General features: G+C 30.6%; 1 long non-coding RNA gene across 1 annotated transcript; it reads left to right on the top strand.

The window, feature by feature from the left end:
• The first annotated feature begins 24,194 nt into the window (after positions 1 to 24,194).
• LOC149902291 (uncharacterized) lies at positions 24,195 to 25,008 on the top strand. The gene is made up of 2 exons (XR_016457538.1): positions 24,195 to 24,279; positions 24,854 to 25,008. It is a non-coding gene; the product is annotated as an uncharacterized LOC149902291 (long non-coding RNA).

Raw genomic sequence — 25,008 nt, 5'->3', positions numbered from 1 at the left:
AGGAGCTAATAATATTAAATTAGCTCTTAAAGTTGAAAAAAAAAGAATACACACTCGGAATATATATAGATAACCTTTCCACTTATAATATCTACACCAATTAATAGTAAATATTTTAATTGAAAAAGCCGGTGATGGGTTTTCAAAAGCTTACTGTTACGAGCAAATCCTATATTCAGTAGAGCGACGAAACTCCTTTTACAACTGAATTATGAGCTACTCTCACAAAATGTTTACTAGTTATCGTAATACATATTACTTACTTGGCTATAAAAAAGAAAACATACTTACGAAAAAAATAAACTAAAAAATCCAACTTACTGAACACGAAGCGCGATAACAACTTTCATGTTGGTATTTCATGCATCACATTATAGTAAAAGCGATCCATAACTCAAAGTCGACACAAACGTACACCGATACCACTACCACCACGCCTGACGCCACGCATGAATATTACATTCATCTGATAATCGTCGAGTCAATTTGCTGCATAAATATATCACCATGCACAAATATATAATAAAAAATTTAAGCAAAAAAACATGCTCGTACCGAAAATAATGGATAACTATGAATCATGCGAGTAAAGTTTGGGGAAAATACAGGCAATGTTCCAGTCCGACTTTTGCTGTTTAAATGAAAAAATGAAATTAATAAAAATAGTAGCTACGATTACATGAAATTATACCAATATTGATTAACTATAATACAAAATGACTAATTAATGTTTTATTGTTTACACAAGTATTTTATAAGTAAGTATACGAAACAGAAATAAAATATAATGAATTGAATTAATCTCCAGCTTACTTTAATTGAAATCTTGACAGTAATTAAACAATGGGTCGGGGTGGATTGCTATTATTCATAAACTTTAGTGCCTTCATAAAACATTCATATAAAATTAAGACATAAAACGCTTTGAGTAATACCATTCCATCTTAGGATATAAAATGACAACTGGATTCATATGTTTAAAGTTATAACACTGAGCGATGATAAAACTCAGTTGAACAAGTTATTGCAGGGAACACATTAACTGTTAATAATTATCATAATGGATAACATACCTAGTAAAAATATTTACTTACAATAAATAAAACCAAGTAGATAATAGTAATTAAAAAAAACAACGTAAAAACGAAATCGATATAACTAAGTTGTTACTTGATAGTAACTATGATAGTAATTTCAATATTAATAGTTATTTACCGATTAAAAGTCCGGCGTTCAATAAACATTAATCTTGCAATGCAAAATTACATCCGTCGCAAAGTTTGCACGTAATGAAGGGGCGTACGCGGTACGGTAAAACGTGAAATTCTGACGTGAATAATGTAATAAACAAAATGTATCACTTTTCCTTTTTAATCCACTAGCAATTCGTCCTGTGTCTACTCGGAATGACCCGGGATTAAAACTGAAATAAAGAAATAAAAATATCGTGTGTGTCCGAGTGTAGCTTTCTGATATTTCAAAACAGATAAATATTTGTTTTTATAGCGCTCATGTTGGGACTAAGATACATAGATAACTACTACAAATTATACGCACATCAAGTGTCTATGGATATTGTTATGACATACATACTACCAATAAAAATGTTTTAACTGGTTATTTCTACCATTAGGTGCCTGAATATCCGTGTGGAAATGTAAAATAAAGGTTCTTAATAACTTTTTCATATAATTTTAATTAAAACATTTACTTATAAAAGTCTCTTGTGGGAATATCCGTTAAATTATAAATATAAACAAAATTTTATGACGCTAGTCGAAACAATGTACTAAATTTGATGGAACTAATCCATTTACTTATTATCATAAAAAGTTCATTCAGGCTAAATTATTTAAATGTTCGCGTGCTGCTTTACGATTCATAACGTTAGTATATAAATAGGTTATAAAAATTTTCGTTCCTGCATGACATCAAATATTTAACTAGACCAACATAAATTAAATTATAAGAAAAGGTTAAGTGGTTTTATTACTGGCTACGTTAAAGAACTATAATTTATAGGAGTGAATTATATGTATATTCGTGTCAACAAAGCTATTTCGTGCTCGTTTTATTGTTAAACATCAATTAAATATATCAACGAAAATATAAATAGAGGTATTATAAGTACTATTAATCTATATTCATTATTCAGATTTAAACCTAGTGATTAAAAATTATAGTTTGGATTTAATTTCCAATAAACATTATTTACAATAAAGTGAACATCTTTCGAAATAAGCAGAAGCCGTATTAATAAAAATGAAATGTAAAGAATACCTAGTACCTAAACAAATTGTTCAATATCAAGTGAAATTATTCCAATTGAGAACGCCTTCAAGTCAGTTACAAATTGGTTCTATTTACATTGATTGATGAATTAAATAATGAGCGTCTATGAATATCAGATACTCCACTGTAAATTGTGTCAGAGTAGCACTTAGATCCTTATACTAAGCGAATCCATCTCATAATTTTTCAAGTCCCCAAGATACGAACCTTAATAAAGCGACAAAGATAATAAATCTTGTAGCTAATTCGACTATTTATTATGTAGTGGCTAAATATCAGAGCAGATAGTAGTTAATTATACCAATTATGGTATTATAGGTATTCCACTTAACATTAATAATAATAAAATAAACATCTTACATCTAGCTAGGTACATGCCATGCCATAACCTTTCCCAAATCACTTCTATAGGTATTTTTTTGTATAAAATGTAAACGTTAAATTTAGAATGGTACTACTTTACCTAAATTTCAATGATTATCTTTTGACCTTTTCACGTGACACTGCATTAATTATCCGACGCTGAGTGTGACATTATTTGAGCCATAAGGTCTTACTTCCCTTTTCACAAACTCTATAAGTTACGTAGAAATAACTATCATCAAAGAATAACCTTATAGTAAGGCTTAATGTTCTAACAGGTATAATATTATAAAATATTAATTATATAAGTAGGTATATCTATCGCAAACTTATCCAATTATGTGTATGAGTGAAGCCATTGAAGATTTCATTAACTCATAAGTATTAAATAATAGAGCAATGATATAACCGAAAACCAGAAAATTGCTGTAATTATTTTAAATACTCGTTATGTGTAACGGATAATAGAACTTGTGAATATTTACGGCACGAAAGCGGATATTGTCGCTATAAAGTTAAGGATAGGCTATTGCTGTTTTTATAACCTCGACGTTTTGACGCCATCGCTCTGAGATTTACGGTTTGTGACTAAGACGTAGTACTATTATTTACTCTGTGTTAGAGCATTCTCGATTACGTTTGGATAAAGAAAATATACTGAACAAATTGAGGTTCGCATTGCTTTACCTATTTAATGTAGGTAACTGTTCTTTAACTATCCATAAATTCGAATGTATTAATATTGTACCAAATAATTTCATCTCATAATATGATTAAACATTCAGCACGAATTCGTCAATCTGCTCGAAGATTATTGAAATCGATTTCTGAATCAGGAAGCACATAATTTAAAAGGGAAATCGACTGATACTGTGCCTGAATATTGAATGTACGCTACTTATTGGAAAAATTACAAGCGTGTGAAACGAGTAATTTGTTTCTCAGACAGAATATCGAAAATATTGATGACTAGAATCATCGAGAGATATAAGATAGATCATAAGATTTGAGTAAAAACATCTTGTATTATATATACTACTAGCGGTCCGCCCCGGCTTCGCCCGTGGTACATATGAAAAATAGATGTTGGCCGATTCTCAGACTTACCCGATATGCACAGAAAATTTCATGAGAATCGGTCCACCCGTTTCGGAGGAGTATGCAGACTAACATTGTGACACGAGAATTTTATATATAAGACTAGCGGTCCGCCCCGGCTTCGCCCGTGGTACATATGAAAAATAGATGTTGGCCGATTCTCAGACTTACCCGATATGCACAGAAAATTTCATGAGAATCGGTCCACCCGTTTCGGAGGAGTATGCAGACTAACATTGTGACACGAGAATTTTATATATAAGATTTATAAGTAGGTAGTGGATGTCAGAGTAAACACACAGTAAACAAGTGGCCTTTACATCGGGACTGTATTTTTTCCCAAGCAGATTATCTGTCACCCGCGATGGACGACATAATATTTATATATTGAACTCATTTTGAAATGTCTTGCAATACAATAACTATAATTTTTTTTTCTGTAAATATACAGGATAATTGATAAATCAACAAATACCTTCTATTTGCATTATTTCGCAGTTCTATAAATATACCCATTTATTTATTTCAATACAATTTTTACACGTGTACAATATTATGTGGTATAAAATAATCTATTACAGAGATACTTCTAGACATACCTATCTGATATTAAAACACAAATACGTGCCATGCAATCTCTATCATTGGCCGTAATATTAGGGAACATTCACGAAATGAAAACTTTGTGCATACATGGATAGCGCTGGAAATTCTAAAGGATATTGAAATGGCTGAAATTTATATTGGTAAAATCATATTGTTATCATGAATGTGACATTTATTTCGTGATCAGATATGGTAATGTTTTTCGATAACGGCTCAATTATTTCCGATTCTAACATTATATTGTAATTATTGTGTCATTTTAATTATTCCTGTTTGCTGTAAATTTACTGTACGTACTCTGTTCCATAAATTGGGTTTCTTTGAAGAAATGAGGGATAAAATCGCCCATAGTGCATACAATGATACATATTTAGCAATAGCACATCATAATAACTAGTAGCTTGGCAATAGATCTCCATTGTGCATAATCAGTGTTATATTATCTTCATTAGAAACACTTAGATTAAACTTTCTATGATGATATTACTACAAATACAAAGTATGGTATTTATCCACATTACGAAAATAGCACATCTTTTATTGAATAAAAACACACATGTCAAAGGAAAGTGGGCGAGCGATAGATGAACAACAAAATTGCAAGGGAATATTGGAGGCTAACAGCTTTCACTGCAATGCCTTTGTTCCTGTCGGGCTATTGTCTAAACCCTAACCTAAACAGGCGACGTGGCTGAGATGCCGATCCTTAGGCTCCTCTATAATCCAGCTATTCCACCTCTATTACAGTGACGTATTTTCTTACAAAGTAAAATGCATTCTTTGTTGCATTTATTTCGTTCGAAGATGTAAGTAACATTATAGTCAGGTGTAGTTTAGGTTACAGTTAAGTGCTAGCAAATTCGATGTTCAAAAGTTACAATGTTTCAGAAGTAACCAACCAAGGAATGCATTCTGTTAACGGGTGTTATTTATTTATTTATTACGAAATCTGATTGAGCTCAGTCGACGTTGTGTGAGCCAATTAATGTACTAAAATCTAAGTACCAACATACTGGCCATACATAAATGGAATAATCAAAAAGAGGTATAAAATTACCTTGATAATGGATACTCCATTATAGATACGTTTTTGTGTAAGTTAGTAAAATTTAATAAAAGCTACTCGGAGTCAAATCACGACGCCGCGCCCGCCCACTCCGTTAAATAGAGGAAGTGTTTATTTACAATTCTTACTTCAAACTAAATTTTTATGTAAGACTTCTTAGCCGTGTCGTAATAAACGAACTCTATAAAACTATTCTCAATAAAAAGGCTAAAACAGTTAAGAACTACAGTATTTACGATCTAGTCAGCTTAGAACCGAGCTTTTGCGTCGGAGGAAAATTAATACCTACGTTATCAACGTCAATAATTTATGAAATAATGGATAATCAGGCTTAATTTCAGATATGAATTAACCGTAATCAGTGTATTGTTACTTTCACTCGGATTTTAATTTTATAACGAAAACATTAATTAATAAGTATTATAAAATGAAAATATATTTATTTCATACACACAATTTTCAAATACAGAAAGTGGATGAGTCCTCCTAGTAAGTTTACAAAAACCTGTGTCAGGAGGACCCGCTCTTCCTTAACTAAAAAAAATTATAAACCTGTAAAGTTTGGATAAGCTATTTTCCAGCAATTAAGATATATGTATATAGCTTTATGACCATTGTTGAAACTTTACGCAAAGTTTCCTATGTCTTACGTTATCTTGTAGATCGAATTCGTAACATAACCATAAATATAAGGTGACGTCATTACAATGGTAAACACTGAGCTAACTTTTAATTACATTCTTTGAGAAGTGCCCCAAGTCACGACCCTAATAATAATTGATTTAAAACTTCTTTTGTTTCTTCCCCGGTTTTAAATAGGCCTGTGTTTTACTAATGTAGTTAACTTAAGCAAGAAATAATGTGAACATTTATGTTCCTATTTTTTGTAACAATTTCCACCTATTCCTCATTATATCTTATAATTAAATATCGTAGATGATAAACGTTTCGTATAGTGTCTAATTCAATTCGCAAAAAAACTTTATTGAAATGAAAATGAGACGTCGTATACACAACAAATAACATCCGAATGAATGCAATAAAAAATTTAATCTTTGTTCTAAGAAGAGGATAAAAAAACTGGAATGCAGGTTGTAATTATTATTGATTAAGATTCTAGCGCTCTTAGGTAGATTACATGTAACTTCAATTTTACCCTTACAGTGTAGGTATCTATATCCTCATCGTCATTTGAGGTAGGCGAACGCAACCGCATGTAATTATTGTAAATTGCTGTACATTTAACACTACGCACTCGTCTGATTTGATGCCCCTTTTTTAGCTGTAAAATAAAAATAAACAAATGACCCTGTATGGCATCAATTAAAGAACAAATACATACATACGTAAGTATAATTGGAGCTCTTAATGAACATTTTTCACAAAATAGAAGTCAACAAGAATATTTTATAATATATTTATAAAGACCAAAAATACACCTGTTTTTCTAATGCAAAGGTAATTAGCTCAATCTCGAAGCTCTTGCTCGCTCGCGTTACTTACTTTGCTCGATGAATTTCACAATATTATGTGTGTATTTAATTTATGTAGAGAAGACTCCCTCGTATATTATGTTTCCATGTAAATATAAACAGGTAGGTATCACATTATTTATTTATATGTACATCATTAAAATATCTTATTTAGACTGTATATTTTCATTCAATACCTACTCAGTCGAAAAGAAATAAAAATAAATAATAATACAAGCTATTTTCATTAATCATACGAATTCATTACGTTGTTCCCTATTAGTAGTATGAATAATACTGTTAATATTAATGAAATGTAATATTTAAGTGTTAATGTATCTCAATCAAGGTCGGAAGGTTATTATAGATAATAATGAAAGCCTAGACGATGGCTTTGTGGCTTTAATTGTGGAATTATACTACGTAGCTATCTATGTAGGTATATTAATTTCCGTATCTCGAAGCTTTGTTATCCGATACATACCTAATATGCAAACTCATGTCTTCCCATATAATCTCAACTACAATGACTACGACTGAAGCCTTTTTCAGACTCAAAGGTCTAATCAGGTTCGTATGAAATCACAATTTATTCCTACAATAATATAGAAAATCTTTACCTCAATTTAAAACTCAGTTTCGTAATTCTTTAATGTTTTAAAATACACTGATGTACATACCAAATTGTGCTCTAATGTCGCTGAATTCATGAAAACCATTAACCAATATAAAATAGAGATTCAAATATAACGTGTTGTTGTGTTGTGTACCTACTTAATATTCATCACAAATATATTACAAGCAGCAATAAACTTGCGTCGAATCCATAAATAAATGATTATTCACCCCAATAATGACTACCTGCCGTCGATTTTAATTGTAAACACACTAGAGTGATTAAATTAACATCCCAAACCCTACAGTATCAAGCCGTGTAATTGGTACACGTTTCGACCTACGAAGTATAATTTATCATATCATATTTACTCCGTACACAAGTGTCTTAGACACGTCTATTAATTTCGATATCAAATTGCCGATTCAACGAATTAGTTTTACAATATTCATGACACAATTTACGGGCGAAATGCAATATGTTGGAAAATAGCGAGCCGCCCACCCTTATTTTAACCTAATTAACATTTTAATATTATAATTTTGCTGTGGAAACCAAACTATGACGTAGTCTACATTTTAGATGTATGTAAATTTCCCTTACATCAGTTTAATACACGATAGATATCGATACAAACCTAATATCTTATTTGAAATGGCGCTTATATTTCTTTGCAGTTAAAAAAGGGATAGGCTGGTGACAGATACTGAAATTTCGTAAATGCAAAATAGGAAGTATATTAATATTTGTGTTTTGTACCATTTTGATCAAGTGAATAATACATTTTACAACGATTCGCTTGTTAATATGTTATATGTTATAATGTTAGATCGTATAAAGCTCAATTTAGAGAGCAAAACTGTATATTTGCTTTCTGCAAATACATTGCAGTACATTGTCTTTTTCACCCACATGAGAGAGTACGAAACGTTGAAACGAATTGTGCTACTTAAATGCAATTTAATCGACCAAATTGGAGACCTTTTCTCTTTGAAAACATGAAGCGCTACATGCATGCCTCGCTTTTGTTAGAGAATTTAGAATTGTATTCCATTTAATTCTTGTATTTTTAAAGAGTTGCTATTATTAAAAAAATATAACGTGGGATCTCGTTGTTGTACAATTTAAAAAGACGTCTCTGAATAAGTAAACACATCCTTTGAAAATCCATCCATCTCGTTAAAAATGTTCCTAATGGTTAGGTACCAGACGAGGGTTTGAAAAGCTCAATAAAAAGGTGTTATTTGTATACGCTTCATCAACTTTCGTTTCATGTTATAAAAGACATGTCCAACTTATCTATAGTCTGTTAGTAGTACAGTGAGGGTGTTCTGTGTGTGAAAATTTTCAACACGTTCCATGCAGTTTTGTTTGAGCTTTGACTTGCTTTATAATCTCTTTTCAATGATATTCATGCAAAAGTCAAGTTCAAAGTATGAATATAATTAGCACCTTGTAGAATTTAAATACTTAACGGAACGGAATAATCTAATATTACAGTGAGGTTAACAAAGTTAATAAGGCTTCTATTAAATAAAATTCAGTACTTTTCAATTTTTCGATCGATGGATAGGGAAATAATTGATAAGTGATTTAGATAAGTGGTTCATAGAAAAACATTTGTTTTGCTATGAACCACATTAAAATACAAAATTATAATCTTATATATAAAAATGAATCGCAAAATGTGTTGGTAAGCGCATAACTCGAGAACGGCTGAACCGATTTCGATAATTCTTTTTTTATTATATTCCTTGAAGTACGAGGATGGTTTTTATGTAGAGAAAACGTAAATATGTACCACGGGCGAAGCCGGGGCGGACCGCTAGTTATTAATAATTAATAGTCGCAAATTGTGCTACCGGGTAAACTCAAACTCAAACTCAAACATTTATTTATTCAATTAGACTTCTTAAAGAAGCACTTTTGAAACGTCATTACATATTTTAAAATTTACCACCGATTCGGAAAGCAGTATCTACGGAGAAGAACCGGCAAGAAACTCCATAGTTGCTCTTTTAAATCATGTCAGTTTTACAATTTTACAAAATACATATGTAACAACATATAAGTATTGTAATAACATGCCAAAGAACTGTCCTGTGGTTTTTACGCGACAACCCTCCATGGGTTTTTATCGTCCATATATTCCTGAATACTGTAGTACGCTCTCTGAACTAGTACATTTTTTATATAAGTTTTAAATTTAGAACTACTAAACTCTTTAATATTATGAGGAATTCTATTGTAAAAGCGTATACCTTGACCCATAAATGAATTTTTAACTTTAGCTAATCGGAAAAATGGCATTTCAATTCTATTTCTGTTCCTTGTGCCATAACAGTGTCTATCTCCTACTCTTGTGTGTAAGTCGGCGTTTTTGTGTACATGCAAAATATTATTAAATATATACTGTGATGGTACAGTAAGGATACCAGTATTCTTAAAGAGATCTCTTAGTGAGTCCCGAGCACGTAAATTATATATAGAACGAATGGCTCTTTTCTGTAAGATAAATATAGTTTCTATATCTGCTGCCCTGCCCCATAGTAGAATTCCATAGGACATAATACTATGAAAGTAGCTGAAATAAACCAATCTAGCTGTATCTTCATCGGTGAGATGCCTTACCTTTCGGACTGCATATGCTGCTGAACTGAGCTTACCTGCAGCGGTGTTGACATGGGCTCCCCACTGTAGTTTCTCGTCCAATGTTAACCCAAGAAATACAGTCGATTCTGTAGGGTGTAATACCTCCCCGTTCAAGGTAATATTTCTGCTTAACTTTTTAACGTTTGGTAGTAAAAATTCAACACAAGTTGTTTTTTTGGCATTTAATAATAAATTATTAGCAGTAAACCAGTCGGATATGTGTAAAAGAGCACTGTTCACTTCGTCAACATTTGGGTCATGCCTATCCACATTAAATATTAATGAGGTATCATCTGCAAACAGAACTATTTCACACCTATCCTGTAAATAATAAGGTAGATCATTGATATATACCAAGAACAAGAAGGGTCCTAAAATAGATCCCTGTGGAACACCAATGTTAATTGACGCACCGCTAGAACGTTCTCCATTAACAACTACAGTTTGTATCCTATCATGCAGGTATGAGGCTATGAGGTTCTGAGCTTGTCCTTTAATCCCATAGTGATTAAGTTTACGCAATAAGGTACAATGTTCAACGCAGTCAAATGCCTTGGAGAGGTCACAAAATATCCCCAAAGCATTTTTTGAGTTTTCCCATGCCTTATATATATGTGTTAGTAGTGCAACTCCAGCATCTGTGGTTGAGCGCCCCTTTGTGAAACCAAACTGTTTGGTGTGCAGCAAATTATTAGATGCAAAGTGACTAGTCAATTGGTTTAATATTAACTTTTCGAATACCTTACTTAATGTTGGTAAAATCGAGATAGGTCTATAGTTGTTACAGTCTTCTTGATCGCCTTTCTTAAATAGAGGTATAACTTTACTAAGCTTTAATAAATTAGGAAATGTACCATAGTCACAACACTTATTAAATATAAAAGCTAAATTGTTCGCAATATTTTCTATTATATTATTAACTAAATTTACGGACATTCCCCAAAGATCACAAGTATTTTTTAAATTTAGTGTCTTAAAGGCTGTAATAATATCATTAGCAGTTACGTGTCGCAATTCAAATAATGTGCTGCACCCCGCAACATGGTCCCTCAAAAAGGTCTCTGCAAGTGCTGAAGACGAATTTAAATTATTAGTAATGCTAGCAGGGACACTACTAAAGAAATCTTCAAATGCAAGCGCAACATCAGCATTTTTGTCAATAACCATGCCATTATTAACAAGTTTTATGGTATTACTTGATTTGCTTTTACCCATTTCACCATTAATAATAGACCAAACTGTTTTAACTTTATTATCGGAGTCACGTATTTTATCTCTGATATACAAACGCTTCGCAGTAAAACAAACAATTTTAAAAGTTTTTGAGTAATTTCTAACATAACTAAGAAAAGATGGGTCTTTATTATATTGCTTCATACCATATAACTCATAAAGAACGATCCTACACCTATGTATGCTAGGTGTCGCCCATTTACTAAATGGTAAATCCTTGGTAATATTTAAAGATTTAACTTTAAATATTTTTTCAAATTCATTATGCACTAAATTAAAAAGATTTTTAAACATTTCACAAGGATTATTATGACAGGATTGATCATTCAGTACGGGCAGGCTTTTATTAATATTATCTCTAAATTTATTAATGCCTTTTTTAGTTATAGGCCTAACATTAATTCTTTTAAATTCAGGTAAACAATCCCATTCAAAAACTACTTTCTGGCCACAGTGATCCGAAGTGAGTGTATTGAGAATATTTTTCTCTAAACAGTTGCAGTCGCAGTATATATTATCAATACAGGTTGCAGAAGTAGGTGTAATTCGTGTGGGTTCATTAAAAAGTTTATACAGATTAAATGACTGAAACAAATTAACAATTCGTGTTGCCGTTTGTGTTTGTAAAAGTATATCAATATTAAAATCACCACATACTATAACTTTTTTTTTACTCCTACTTAAACGCTTTAATATTTCTTCCATGACTGTCTCAAACATATTATAGTCACTGGAAGGGGGTCTATAAACGCAAACAATAATATAACGCTCCAGCTCCACACAGGACAGTTCAATGGTCCGTTCTACAGAAAGGCTAACAATGTCAGTTCGTTCCTTGCATTTTAAACTATTGTGTACAAAAATAAGAGAACCTCCATGAATAGCGTTTGTTCTAAAGTATATACTTTTTAATTTATAATTATCAATATTTATTAACAACTGACATTGTTTAAGCCAATGTTCTGTTACACAAAATATTTTAATTCTATTATGATTTAAAAATAATTCTATTTCTAATAATTTGCTAGCCAAGCCTTGAATATTTTGATGCACAATAGAAAAGGACTGCTTAGCTGTTGTCTTATAAACTAGTTTAAATCTAGCTTAGGGCTAGATTGTCTGTCAACACTTAAACTAGGTTGATGTATATAATTACTACTACATAAAATTATAGTAGATCCAGGGTCTGATACTAAACATGTACCAGACTGGTTAATAATTTTATATGCTATTAACATAGCAAGTTCTCTCTTATATCTAAATGGCAGATACACTGTATTCTTTGTCAAACAAAAAGATTTAATACAAGAATTTATGTCAAAATATATAAATGCATCACTATGATGATTTGTTAAATTATATAATTTCAAGTTAATATTATAGATAAATTTATATTGATTTTGTGTCAAACCAGGCAAATATGGTAATGTACACAACATAAATTTGCATTTTGTCTCACTACTAATTTTTAACATTTTTTGAAATCCTATATCTATGTCATGTTTTTTTAATTTAAAGCTATCTCCATATAATATAATAACAATACTATTTTCATTAAAAGTAAAACTATCTAATGAATTCATGATATATGTAAATGAACCATTAGGAGTACAAAAATTAGTTACTTTATGCCCTAAATTGTTAAGCAAAGCGCCAAATCCCTGACCAATATTGTCTGACAACACAATAATTTCCTGCGTGGAAAGATGTTTCGTTTTAGTAGATGGAATTGTTGCCGTTGATTGAATCTCGGCAACGATGATGATAGTGATTACTTAATCAGAAATTAAAAAATCTTAAAGCACCTTAAAATATATATTACCTATGTTATGAGGTTAATATTATTTTATTTTTAGGCGTAATTTAGACCTTTCAGTAAGCCAAAATATTGTAACTAGTTCTACAATCAAAGTGTAGGTATCTGCAAATTGATGGATGAAATTGGAGCTTAGTTAAATATAGTAATTATGCTCTAAATTATTTTACGGAGAGCTCAATTTCTTATCGATAAACCGAGTCCATAATTATAGATGAAAACACATACGCTTTGTGAAAATAATGCCTGTAAAAGTTTATAATTTGATTAATTATGAGTACAAGATTTTTTTCCCTAACTACGTGTACCACTTGACATTCACATAAATATTATTTATAACAATCGAGATAAACAAATAAGAAACAATTATCAAAATTAGACACGTTTTTAATTACCTGTCGCTTGTTTAACTCGCCAACTGACGCTCTCGCTATATTCACATGTAAATACATATATTTAATTGAAACGTTATGTTTCTCAGAAGGAGTTAATATTGTAATACATAATATTTGAAAATACTTCATTATTTGTTTAGTAAAAAGGTAATTCAGAAAAACCATAGATTTTGTTTGTGTTAATTATAGTACAAATAATTTAGTGTATGAAATAAAAATATGATAAGGCCGTCCTTTGCTGTTTCTGTAGTGTTGTCATTGTTATGTGTATTTATGTATTTTCAATGCAATAAAGTATAATAAATAAATAAATAAATACAAAAATCTGTTAAATTGATTTAAAATGATTTATCAAATTGTCATTAGTTTAGATTAAGGATATTGTAATATTAACTAAGTCAATAAATAGCCAAGGTAAGGTCTGACGACGCGATTGGCGCAGTGGTAAAGTAACTGCCTACTGAGCCGACGGTCCCGGGTTCAATTCCCGGTCAGGGCAAATATTTGTGTGATGAACTCAATTATTTGTTCTTGGGTCTGGGTGTTATTATCTATATATGTATTTATTAAATATTATATTTATCGTCGCCTAGTACCCACAACACAAGCCTTAATTGAGCTTACTGTGGGACTAGGTCGATTTGTGTAATAATGTCCTATAATATTTATTTTATTTATTTATTTAAGGTACAAATACAAACAAAGTGCCTACAACATGATTTAATGTAGAGACAATTATAAAAACAACATTTTTATTTAAAACCTTTATGAATCGAGAGCCTCTGTCGTTTTTCGAAAAGTGAATACCTAAACCGTTGAACCTTTAATTTTCAGCTTTGAAATGCGGTTATCGATTTTTTTCTTCTCTCGTCTATCATTACTTGATCTCTTGGTTTAATTAATTGCACTGAACACTATGTGTTCTTCGACGGTATATTAATCGTTTTAGTATTTGTTATTCTCATTTTTCGCGCTGCTATAATGCAATTAATACTAAACGACCCTTTTTTATGTTGTGAAAGTTTTTATGTAGAAAAAGTACATTCATTACCGTAGAAAAAGTACATTCAGCGATAACAAACACGGAAACCAAAAGTTTAAGATATCCATCACTTCGCATAAGCCTACTGGATGAATGACGCCTAAAGCCTTGGGGGAGCCCAAACCCAGCAGTTGTATTTTTGTTCATAGATGATGGATGTTATATTAGCTTTTTTGCGTACTCTGACAAATATACTGTCTGACCTTAGTTTCTACTCTTTCTTCTTTAAACTAGGAATTACACATATAAATAACGACATATATATAAGCTTTTAAAACCTGAGATAATATCTATTAAATGCAAATGCATACCTAATACTCATAAATTTTTTGATCTTACACAAAAAATCTTCCATTCCAATTTCATTTTCCATTTCCAGCTTTGGAGCATGATCTTATTGTACCAAATTGGGGCAATGTAATGAAAATTATAATAAGCTTTACCTAAGAAAAAATGAGGTTAATCTTTGTCTCTACCTCTTATTACGACGATAAAAGGACAAACGCTCACATGCCTGTAAAATTTACTGATAACTGACATGCAAGAGCGGGCACGCATGAACTCTGTACAATTTTGTCAGTAATTATGAAAAATGCGACTTACACCGCCCGTTTTACATGTACTGTAATTATAATTTGCATGCTGTTAGGCCATTATAGTTGCACGTTATTAATCATTCAAGCATGCACGGTAAAATTTTCGTACTAAATTGTTGGTGTTATTAAAAAAAATACCTATATTATAATACATTTCCGGCTGCCTATATGTACCTTCTAACGTTTATATATTCAGAAAGAATATATGCACCTACTAGTACAATTATAAATTGTACGTAAAGTCGTTCAAATTATGTTGTTGTTAATAAAATTGCTGGCGTTTTGTTTGGTATCGGACATACGGTCTTATCTCATTAGCAAATGATCGGTTCACGCTTGGATCCTTCAGTATATACGTAGAGGAAGACAAACAACTCGTTTACTCGTTTGTATCGGGCCGTGTTTGCCGACTCATTAGACCCACTTTCGATTCGACGCAAGTCACTAAGGAACCGTAACGACGGAAAAGTCTACAGCTATCTTCAATAAAACAGCTATATACGTTTATCTAAATTGTATTCGTTCACATAATATGTTTAAGCGATTTGTAGACCTAATAAAGACATGAAATAATACTTCAGTTTATATTGCCCAAGATATCGAAAATTCTAGTTTCAGTCTCAAAGGGATTTATGATTCAATTGTAAACTCTTGGTTAATTCATCATTGTTTATCTGTAAAGTTTAGATTGGCAATAAAAACTTTGAGTTATAAATTGAAGTATCATTTGTAAAATAAATATTGGTTATTCAAATAATTTTGGTTTATTCTAATTATTCGTACAACATAAACATTAAGCCATTTATTTATATTAAAACTGGTTGCTTGGCTATCATTAATTTTAACTAATAACCACAGTCCACAACTGAATTTTCGCTTGAGCCTTAATCTTATAAAATTTAAAGAGCAACATTTAAATATTTTACTTGGAAAAACTGTCATAATATTATTGTGTTAAGTGGCTCTCACTGAGAACAGAACTTGCTGAGCTGTCTTCGGGGAACGCTTAAAAAGTAACTCTAGATCTGTGAAAATGTAATTGCCTAAGTTTTCAGTTTTATGACTGAGTTGTTAGTCAAATAACATTTTTATATATTGTGAATATTTACAAAAATATATTCACATTTAAGCTCAAACATTTGAATAATATTATGTTGAAATATCAACAAGGTAAAAGTATGTTAGAAGGGCCTGATATATAAGTTGATAAAGTTTATACGAATATAAATGAAACTTTGAGTAAATTGACCCGAGTAATACAAACACGCACAAAGCAATGAGCCTTATAAAGATAAGTTGAAAAGTACGAGAATTAACTTTGTTTTGTTAACTTTTCCAAGGTGCGGAAACCTTGACGCTTGAGTTTGACTTGTACTTGCCTTATAAATAATTACGAGTCTTCTATATTAATGATGTTTTCTCCATCAAACAAAAGTTTATTGAATTTTGAAGATATACCTACATAGGATTCTTAGATAATTCAATGATTTATTTATGATAAATATATAAAATCAAATATTATCTTAAAAATACTATTTAATCAATAAATAAATCTTTATTTTGACTGTGGACATTTTTCAAGCAAGTACTATCCCGTACCTAAAAATCAACTTGGTTGCGCTAACTCTGAGTTAACCCATGAATAACTTTTTAAAGAAATATGTTACAAATTCGGTCTCCTTTTCCACAATCTTTTGCATTCCTTGAATTTTCTTTAACTACCTATTTTAGCATAAATCTAAATTTTAAATCAACCTTTGAACTAAAATTTTCCACCTTTGAAAATAAATCGGTTGGAAGAACGTTTTAAATTTAGAAACATATCTACCCAAATATCCTCGACGTTCATTTTGGTATACGTTTCAGAAGTTAGACAATATCTAAGGCAATTCTATTTTTAACACGATTGATTCTATTGATTTATTGTCTGTAGTCAGAGCTCACGCTCGTCTCGACAAGAGATAACGATGAAATAACACTGGATGGTAAAACTATAACCGTTCGCGTATCACATTCGAACAATTGATTAAATGAAAACAATTATGTGTGAATGCGCACGTGTGATTCTTTCGTATTTTGATATAATTAAGCATATTCGTGTGTTTATGTAATTAAATATTTATGTTAAAATGTTCAATTTAGGACAATATTTATTTTTAGAATTTGGTTCGTCACTCGAACATCACCGCTACGGGATTCTACGAAAGCGTAAAAATGACAAGCGATTACAATCACGTGTCTGTGTTACTAAGAAGTACGTTCAAATGGAATAATTACTTGTTAAATCGATATTGTGAAAATCCCAGAACGAGTGTCTGCTTTTAAAATGAAGGAAAAAGTACTCGTGCAGTATAATTGTCGTTCTTGATACGGGTAACGTTAGTTATTGTGTGATTATTGCTCATTAAAAACGGATTAATTGGTCTATATAGGGAATTATGAACAAGTACAGAAAGGTAGATGTACTCGTGTAACAAAGAAATATTTCAACAATTCACGCGTGGAGCGCGACACGCTTCTATATATTTAATTGGAACTAACAACTTAATGAGATCGTTAACGTGATATGAGAAGGGAACAAATATATCGCTTTATACTTACAGCTTTGTTTCTTTCAAGCGAATAAGCTCAGATTGCACGACATTATATAAGGTTAAAATAATAGAAAGAATAAAAGAACTATCGAAGAACGATATTCTATTACAACAAACATATGTACTTAAAAAATGATATTGAGATTTTTACTTCTACGGTACTTGAAAATATAATCTATGTACTTATGCTATCAAAAGGATTAAATAGTATACATATAGTAGTAGAGAGCAAGGTTTCCAAATTTACTTGGTAAAGATAAGTATGTGTACTGTACCGTTAAATCTAATTATGTATAACAATATTACAGTTTCGTTCTGCTTAAAGCCCGTATTAAGGTTTTCGTAAGTCTTAGGTGCAAGTTTATGATTAAGATCAAAGTTTACAAAGGTAAGTACACATAAATACATAAATACTTTTAAGTAAGTTACCATACATGTTTCCGTATGCAATTTTAATGAATGGAGTTAAACTTGACGGTAATTGTCTCGTTCCCAAACTCATTAATCATAAATGAAAACATACTTCATCCACTCAAGTTCTTTATTATTGCGAAAACAGTAATTATGTATGGACAAAGAATGTAATGAAAGAAAGAGAAATTAGTTTTACAATTTATTAACGAAATATGCTACAGACAATTAAGGCTTAATTATACAAAGTATTGATTCAACCTTTGTAGAGTAATAGAGCGGTATTATCCTAGAAGTGATAACATGCTTTGATATATACCTATTATTGATTGAAATGAGCCGCGCGCCCCCAATTACATCGAAAACACGGGGAAAACACGCAGGCGTGTGGTGTTTTTTATTTAGACAGACTTCGTATGCTCGGTAACTAGTCGTTATTAATTCGATTGTACATTGACTAATAATTAATTAACAGTGTGCCCGATATAACCTGGGCGAGGCATTTCCTCAAATGGACTGCGTATTCATGAGTATTGTATAGGTTTGGTTCCTCTCATGCAAGCTTCGAGACGCTGTCATATTATGTGATGAATCACGTCCATTGAACAGACATTGAAAGGGAATGTATCTCAAATAGATTGAATGAATTTGGAATGTATTTATATTCGTTTAATAGTATTAATTGATTCCTCAATTTTTAAAACCTACTCACAATTATGCGTTTAGCATATATACACATAAAACACAGTTTTACTTGTTGAATTGTCTTTTAACTCTAAGGACAATCAAGTATTGCGTAATGCGTGTAAAGCGATTCTTTGTCTATTTGAGTTCATTATTCTAATTATATTAACAGAAATGTCGTGACAATAGTGTGAGCAACTTGCTACGAATTCGTTGTATTCTCTTTAATAACATTGTCATACATTTTTGTCAAAACAACAAAGATGGTACTAAGAACGTTTCTGGACTCAGAACAATCCGAGATAAGTAGAGCAAAGCTTCAACTTGTGTTGTGTGCCACCTCAATGGCTGCCACTTACATACAAATGAAAGAATCTGAAAGAGACGAACATTCAAAGCGTCAAAAATGTGTTTCTATAATTTAATCTTTTACAAAACGTAAAAGAAAATACAACGAAATGTCAATATTTTCCGTGCTCAAACACTCGAATCAAAAAGTGACTTTGTAATTTACTTCTGTATAATGAAATTTCAGTGTGTGTAGATCAAATAGTAATTTATTAATATTTTATTTCAGTAGCCTTCGTGTTTCGTACCGATATCGTAGCGACATGCGTGTTCAGTCATAATAATTAGGTCCACATTTGATACTAAAACCGATCAATTATGAGTCAGATTGAGTCCATTGAACGATGGAATAGTCAATACAATACTGAAAATTGATTTACCTACTTTACAATTTTCATATTTTGGCAAAAAATTGTTTCATTTGTAAATAAAAGTATAAATACATTTTGAAAATGATATCCATTCCCATCATCCAGTCTTGACTCTCTTGACATATAAATTAATGAAATATGGTCGCAATTTTTCGCAAAAAATTGCGAGATCGAGATATTCCCCTAACTCAATGTTTGTAGAGTCAATTTTTTCAGGTTTCCTTGTACGTCTTATCTAATGCAATAATAATACTGTATTTACGTGGCGCCCTGCTAAAACGTATATAAAATTGTTAAAACATTATTTTTAGAGCGGGCTGCACTCAGCTGGGCGAGCTCAGTTTAACGTCGATTTGAATCATAAAGCAATATTGACGTCAGTGCTCTGTATCTTCACCTACACCTATTAGACTTTCTCGTAATGCTAGCGAAAGTAATAAATCTCCCTCTATAAAAAATAACATTGTTCCATTAAATTTCATCATGATGTATTTTATTAATTCGTGGAAATTTTTTTCAAACATGTACCTAACCTAATGTAGATAATAAATTTTCGAAAGGCGGGAACCAACTTCCGTTTTATATATCTACTCATTATTGAACCTATACCGACATGATTTACGACTATAAACTTAGGATATAGGTACATTATAAAAGAAAATAATCGTCCATATATTATTTTCATTTATTTCTTTTCCTGTTTCAAATAGCACTTTATTTTATTTATTGCTCGTAATAATTTAGGAATATTTTTCATTTATTTTATCGTACATGATTATAAATATATTGTAAGGAAATGAAAATAATGTGCTGTAAGCAAATAACAACTCATAGTATACGTCATGACTACAAGACTACTAAAAAGTAACGTACGCTGACCAAACCTACTGATAAACGCATTATTGACTTAAATTTATTTGTAAATACAAAAGCGCAATTCTTATTATACATTTTTTATAAATATAAATGTTAGAAAAGGTAGGAACAAATGTTATAGTTTCAATCTTTCTACGCTTACTTTACAAATGGCAGGCTACAGTGTTCAGCAACTCTACATTTGGTTTCAAATGTGTGCATAAACAAACAGAAACATGTACAAAATCAAAACGATAGGTGCATTGTAGGTTACAGCCATAGGTAATAGTTTATGAAATGTTTGCACATCCACAATATTCAGTCAGACTCAATGAGTGTAATTAAAAAGACTGTGAATCTTATTACCGCATATTATACCATTTGCTGCCAAAGGCATAACAAAAGTGAGTAGATACATTGTAAACAAATCAAATGAGTTAAAATAAATGAATACTGAACCTATTCAAAGAAACACTTAATATAAAACTCGTCGTTCTTGACAATCAAATTATCAAAACAAATGAAACAAAAAGAGTTATAAATTATATCTACGTCGTAAGTTAATATAGCTTTCTGAATTTATAAATACTTACTGTTAAACAATCTAACGTCCCTAGCTGATACTATACGAACACTAGTTCACATTGCTATTGCTATTATTACATACATCTACCACAAACATTCCGTCATTACACAGACGTGCTTTACGCGTTTAGTTACAATATACATTACTATATTATGTAGTAGTAATGTTATTCAAATTTACTTTGAGACTCAATAACTAGATATTCATTTTTAAACAATTTGCTTAAATTTTATTGCTGCTTTGTAGCAGCAATAAAATTAATATAACAAGAGTAATAAAATTAATATACACCTATTTTCAGGAAAATAACATGATATTGAACTCGACAGAAATCCTTGTGAATGCAATCATGAAATTCTCCTCCAATATTCATAAATCTCAGTGAAAAAATGAAATTCAAGTTAGAGCATCATAATTTGCTCTAGTTCACTTTAAATACATATAAAACTAGCGGTAACGTGAAGCCGAGGCAAAATCCAAAAGCGTTCTCATGTTCATGTCAAGTATCTAAAAGTCGATAAACTTAGTTCTAATACGTGTTCGTATAATAATATCAGATAACATCGCTAATTTTGTACATTATTTTGTGAATTAACCTTTAAATAAACGTTTTGTTATATTTTATAACACTATGGTTCGGTAATCATTAACGATAACGTACAAATTATTGACATTTCTGTTCACTTTTTGTTTATTTAGTTATAAAATAAAAATCAGAATGCATAACGTTAAAATTTAATTATATCGCTATCACGCAATTACTCATCCATTAATTTGCAACGGAAAGCAATATTTTATTATTATTTCCTCTCAGTAAAATCTTTTTATGTTGTTATATTTATGTATTATACAAATGAATGTGTCTATAATTGATATTATTTTTTAACAACGTGTATTGTAGGTATATAAGTGTAATACAATAACATATTTTAGCAATACGCAACGGAAAGTACACTTAAAATACGCGAAAATTGTCAGTTTCTGTGTATTTCGATATAATATTTATTCAGGGCTATCTACAAATTAATTATAATAATTTCAATACAGATTACAGTTTAAAGGTTGTCTCTATTTAATTATTTATCTTTTTTTATTGCAACCCCAGCAATTGAGCAGACGACACACTTGGTGATAGTCGCCGCCCAATACATTATCCTTATTTCCTAAAATTAGTTAACTAGGATTTTGAAACGATCTAATCTATTATTAATTTTAATAAACTGTGTAGTATTTTCTTTAAAAGAGCTTTAAAAGCTTTAGATAAAGTTTTGATAATACAAAGTACCTACCTAATTGGTTGCATATGTAAATTTTGATAGAATAAGAATTAAATAATATAATATAATAATATGTATAATAACAGGCGCCTTAAAGAAGCTATAAAAGAGACTTAGATGAACCAATTTGTTTTCATCATGAACTATGAATTCTCTCGAAATTTTACACGAACTCTAGCTATATACATAGTTACAAATCAACAATTACGGGAAAGAATGATATACCTAGTTCATGTATAAAAAGTATAATACTTCAATTATCAAGCGTAGAATATATTTTTGCAACCTTTTTTTCTGTTACAAATTAAAAATTGTTGAGTCATATGCGATTTAGAATTACATACATTTACATTAATTTCTTACATTTCAATTATAATTATGCTTTAAAATTGCGGCAAACAACGGCATAGCTAATCCGAGCTCATGAAATATCAGGCAGTTTCCGTCGCTACTCATATACCTGCTTTGTTCTGCTTTGTTTCAATTTCAAGGTACTCGGAAAAACATTCTAAACTCACAGAATAAATAATATATGGTACACACAATAAAAATAAATATGGTAAATATGCTGTGGTGAAGGTATCCACTTCTTAAGAGCCCTTTGTACTGAAAGTTTAGGCATTTTAGGCACTGAGATGGCTCGCGCCCGCGTTGCGCAGGAGCCGGCGCGGCATGAACTCCGGTGACCTATGAAGGCGGGCGATTATGCCACAGTATAAATAAATCAGTAGTTCGATTTTATTTGCTATCGTAGGAATGTTGTTGATAAATAAATTTACTACTTATCCTATACCATTAAACGAGCAATATTTGCATATTTATATATTTGTTTGTATATATACAGTGTGGAAATTTTCGATGTGCCCTGAATGGAAAGTACTTGAAATACTAGGGATAGCAAATTTTTCTGAAAGGAAACATTCCTTTTTCAAATTTTATTTTATTATTCAAATCGATAGAAACAATATAAAAGATAATATTTTATTGTTAATTTCTCGTAAAAATTTTTTGGTCTATTTTATACATAGTTACATTTAAAGTTTAAAATGAAACTCTCGTTCTGGATACATTAATTTATTTTCTTCTGAAAATATTGGTAATAATAATTAAAAGTAAAACAAATAAAAAAGGCAAAATAATAATTGAATATAAGTATGTAATAAGTAAGTTAGTGTATTCAACCAACTTAAAAAAGTGTGACTATTTTACAACAATTTGAATAATAATCAATTAATGATTTGTATTATTGTATACAATATCGAAGCTTTTTAAGAAATGTATAAGGGTAAAACCGCGAAAAATTGTACATGAATTATTTTTTCAATGTTCCCATTTTATTTCTCATATGGCATCAACGTTTTTTGACAACAAGTGTTTTGTTAGATATGTAATAAAAGGTATGCTTGTGTTCTTTTAGATTATTTCATAAAACTCAATCTATCTCTTGCAGAAATATTTTATTTTATATTTTTTTTACTGGCTCCACTTTTCTGTCCATATAAAAAATATTTGTCCACCTAACACCCTTGTGACAAAAACTGATAACCCCTACGAAATGGTATGACTGACTCGCATTTTTATGAAAAATTTAAGTTATTCGGTTCTTATTCAACATGTACATAAAAATCTTTTAATGCACAAGGCCTTAATCGATTTTTTATTATTATTTTAAAAACTGTCCACTTTTTTTATACGTGTGTAACGTCACGTATGTAACGTCTCTAACTGCCATACTATAAGAATTATCAGAATCCTTCTCTTATTTTATTGAGTGGCAACACTATTTGGCATGCTGGCAACATTTAAAAAACAAAAGCAGCCATTTTTTCTTTGAGAAAAATGGTGTTTTGTGTTGATGTGAGATTTGTCGCTCGAAAAAAGGGTATTTAAAGTGTTCGATTGCGAGGTAAGTATATATATTCTGTCTTATTATTATAAATCTTTACGTAGGTTTACTATAAAACTAAAGAATAAGACTACTTCGTGGTTCTTAGCATTCACAATCGAGTAGTAATTTTAATTTAAGGTTATGTCGCCCGCATTTTTTGTCATGATTGTAACGATGTGTAACGAAATGTGTTACGTTACAGTCATGACATGTTGTTAGGCTTAGAACACATAGGTCTATTAAAAAATTGCGCGAAAAAAGGACGATAATATTTTCAAATCTAAACGGCTGAACGGATTTTGATGTGCAAGATATCATTGGATTGGTGTTTATCTATAGTTTTCTATTACCTTAATATGTTTTACCTGATTGTACAAAAAAAAGAATAAAATAAAATAATTAATAAAAAAAATAAAAAACTGACACTGCAAATTCATAACACGCAGTCGGAGGCTATATAAGATGTATATAGAATGGGTAGAGGCCAGTAATATTTTGTAGCCGTGTAGCCAATATGAATTTGCAGTGTCAGTCGGGTTTTTTTTAATTTTTTTTATTAATTATTTTTTCAAATGAGAAAATCAAATTACAGATGGCGTTGACGAATGCCGAAAGGCAAAAAAAATATCGAGAGAAGTTACAAGTTCAAAATCCCGAGAAATATAAAGAACTACAAACGAAAAATGCAGAAAGGAATAAAAAGCGGAAAAAATATCAATTTTTTTCAATACAATTTTGATTTATGCA

This window comes from Colias eurytheme, chromosome 15, assembly GCF_061535395.1.
Source record: "Colias eurytheme isolate Ceu_HAF_F1 chromosome 15, ilColEury1 Martin Lab GWU primary, whole genome shotgun sequence".
Classification (NCBI taxonomy): domain Eukaryota; kingdom Metazoa; phylum Arthropoda; class Insecta; order Lepidoptera; family Pieridae; genus Colias; species Colias eurytheme.
Note: the sequence above shows the minus strand (reverse complement) of the source record. Positions and strands in the feature narration are given on the sequence as shown.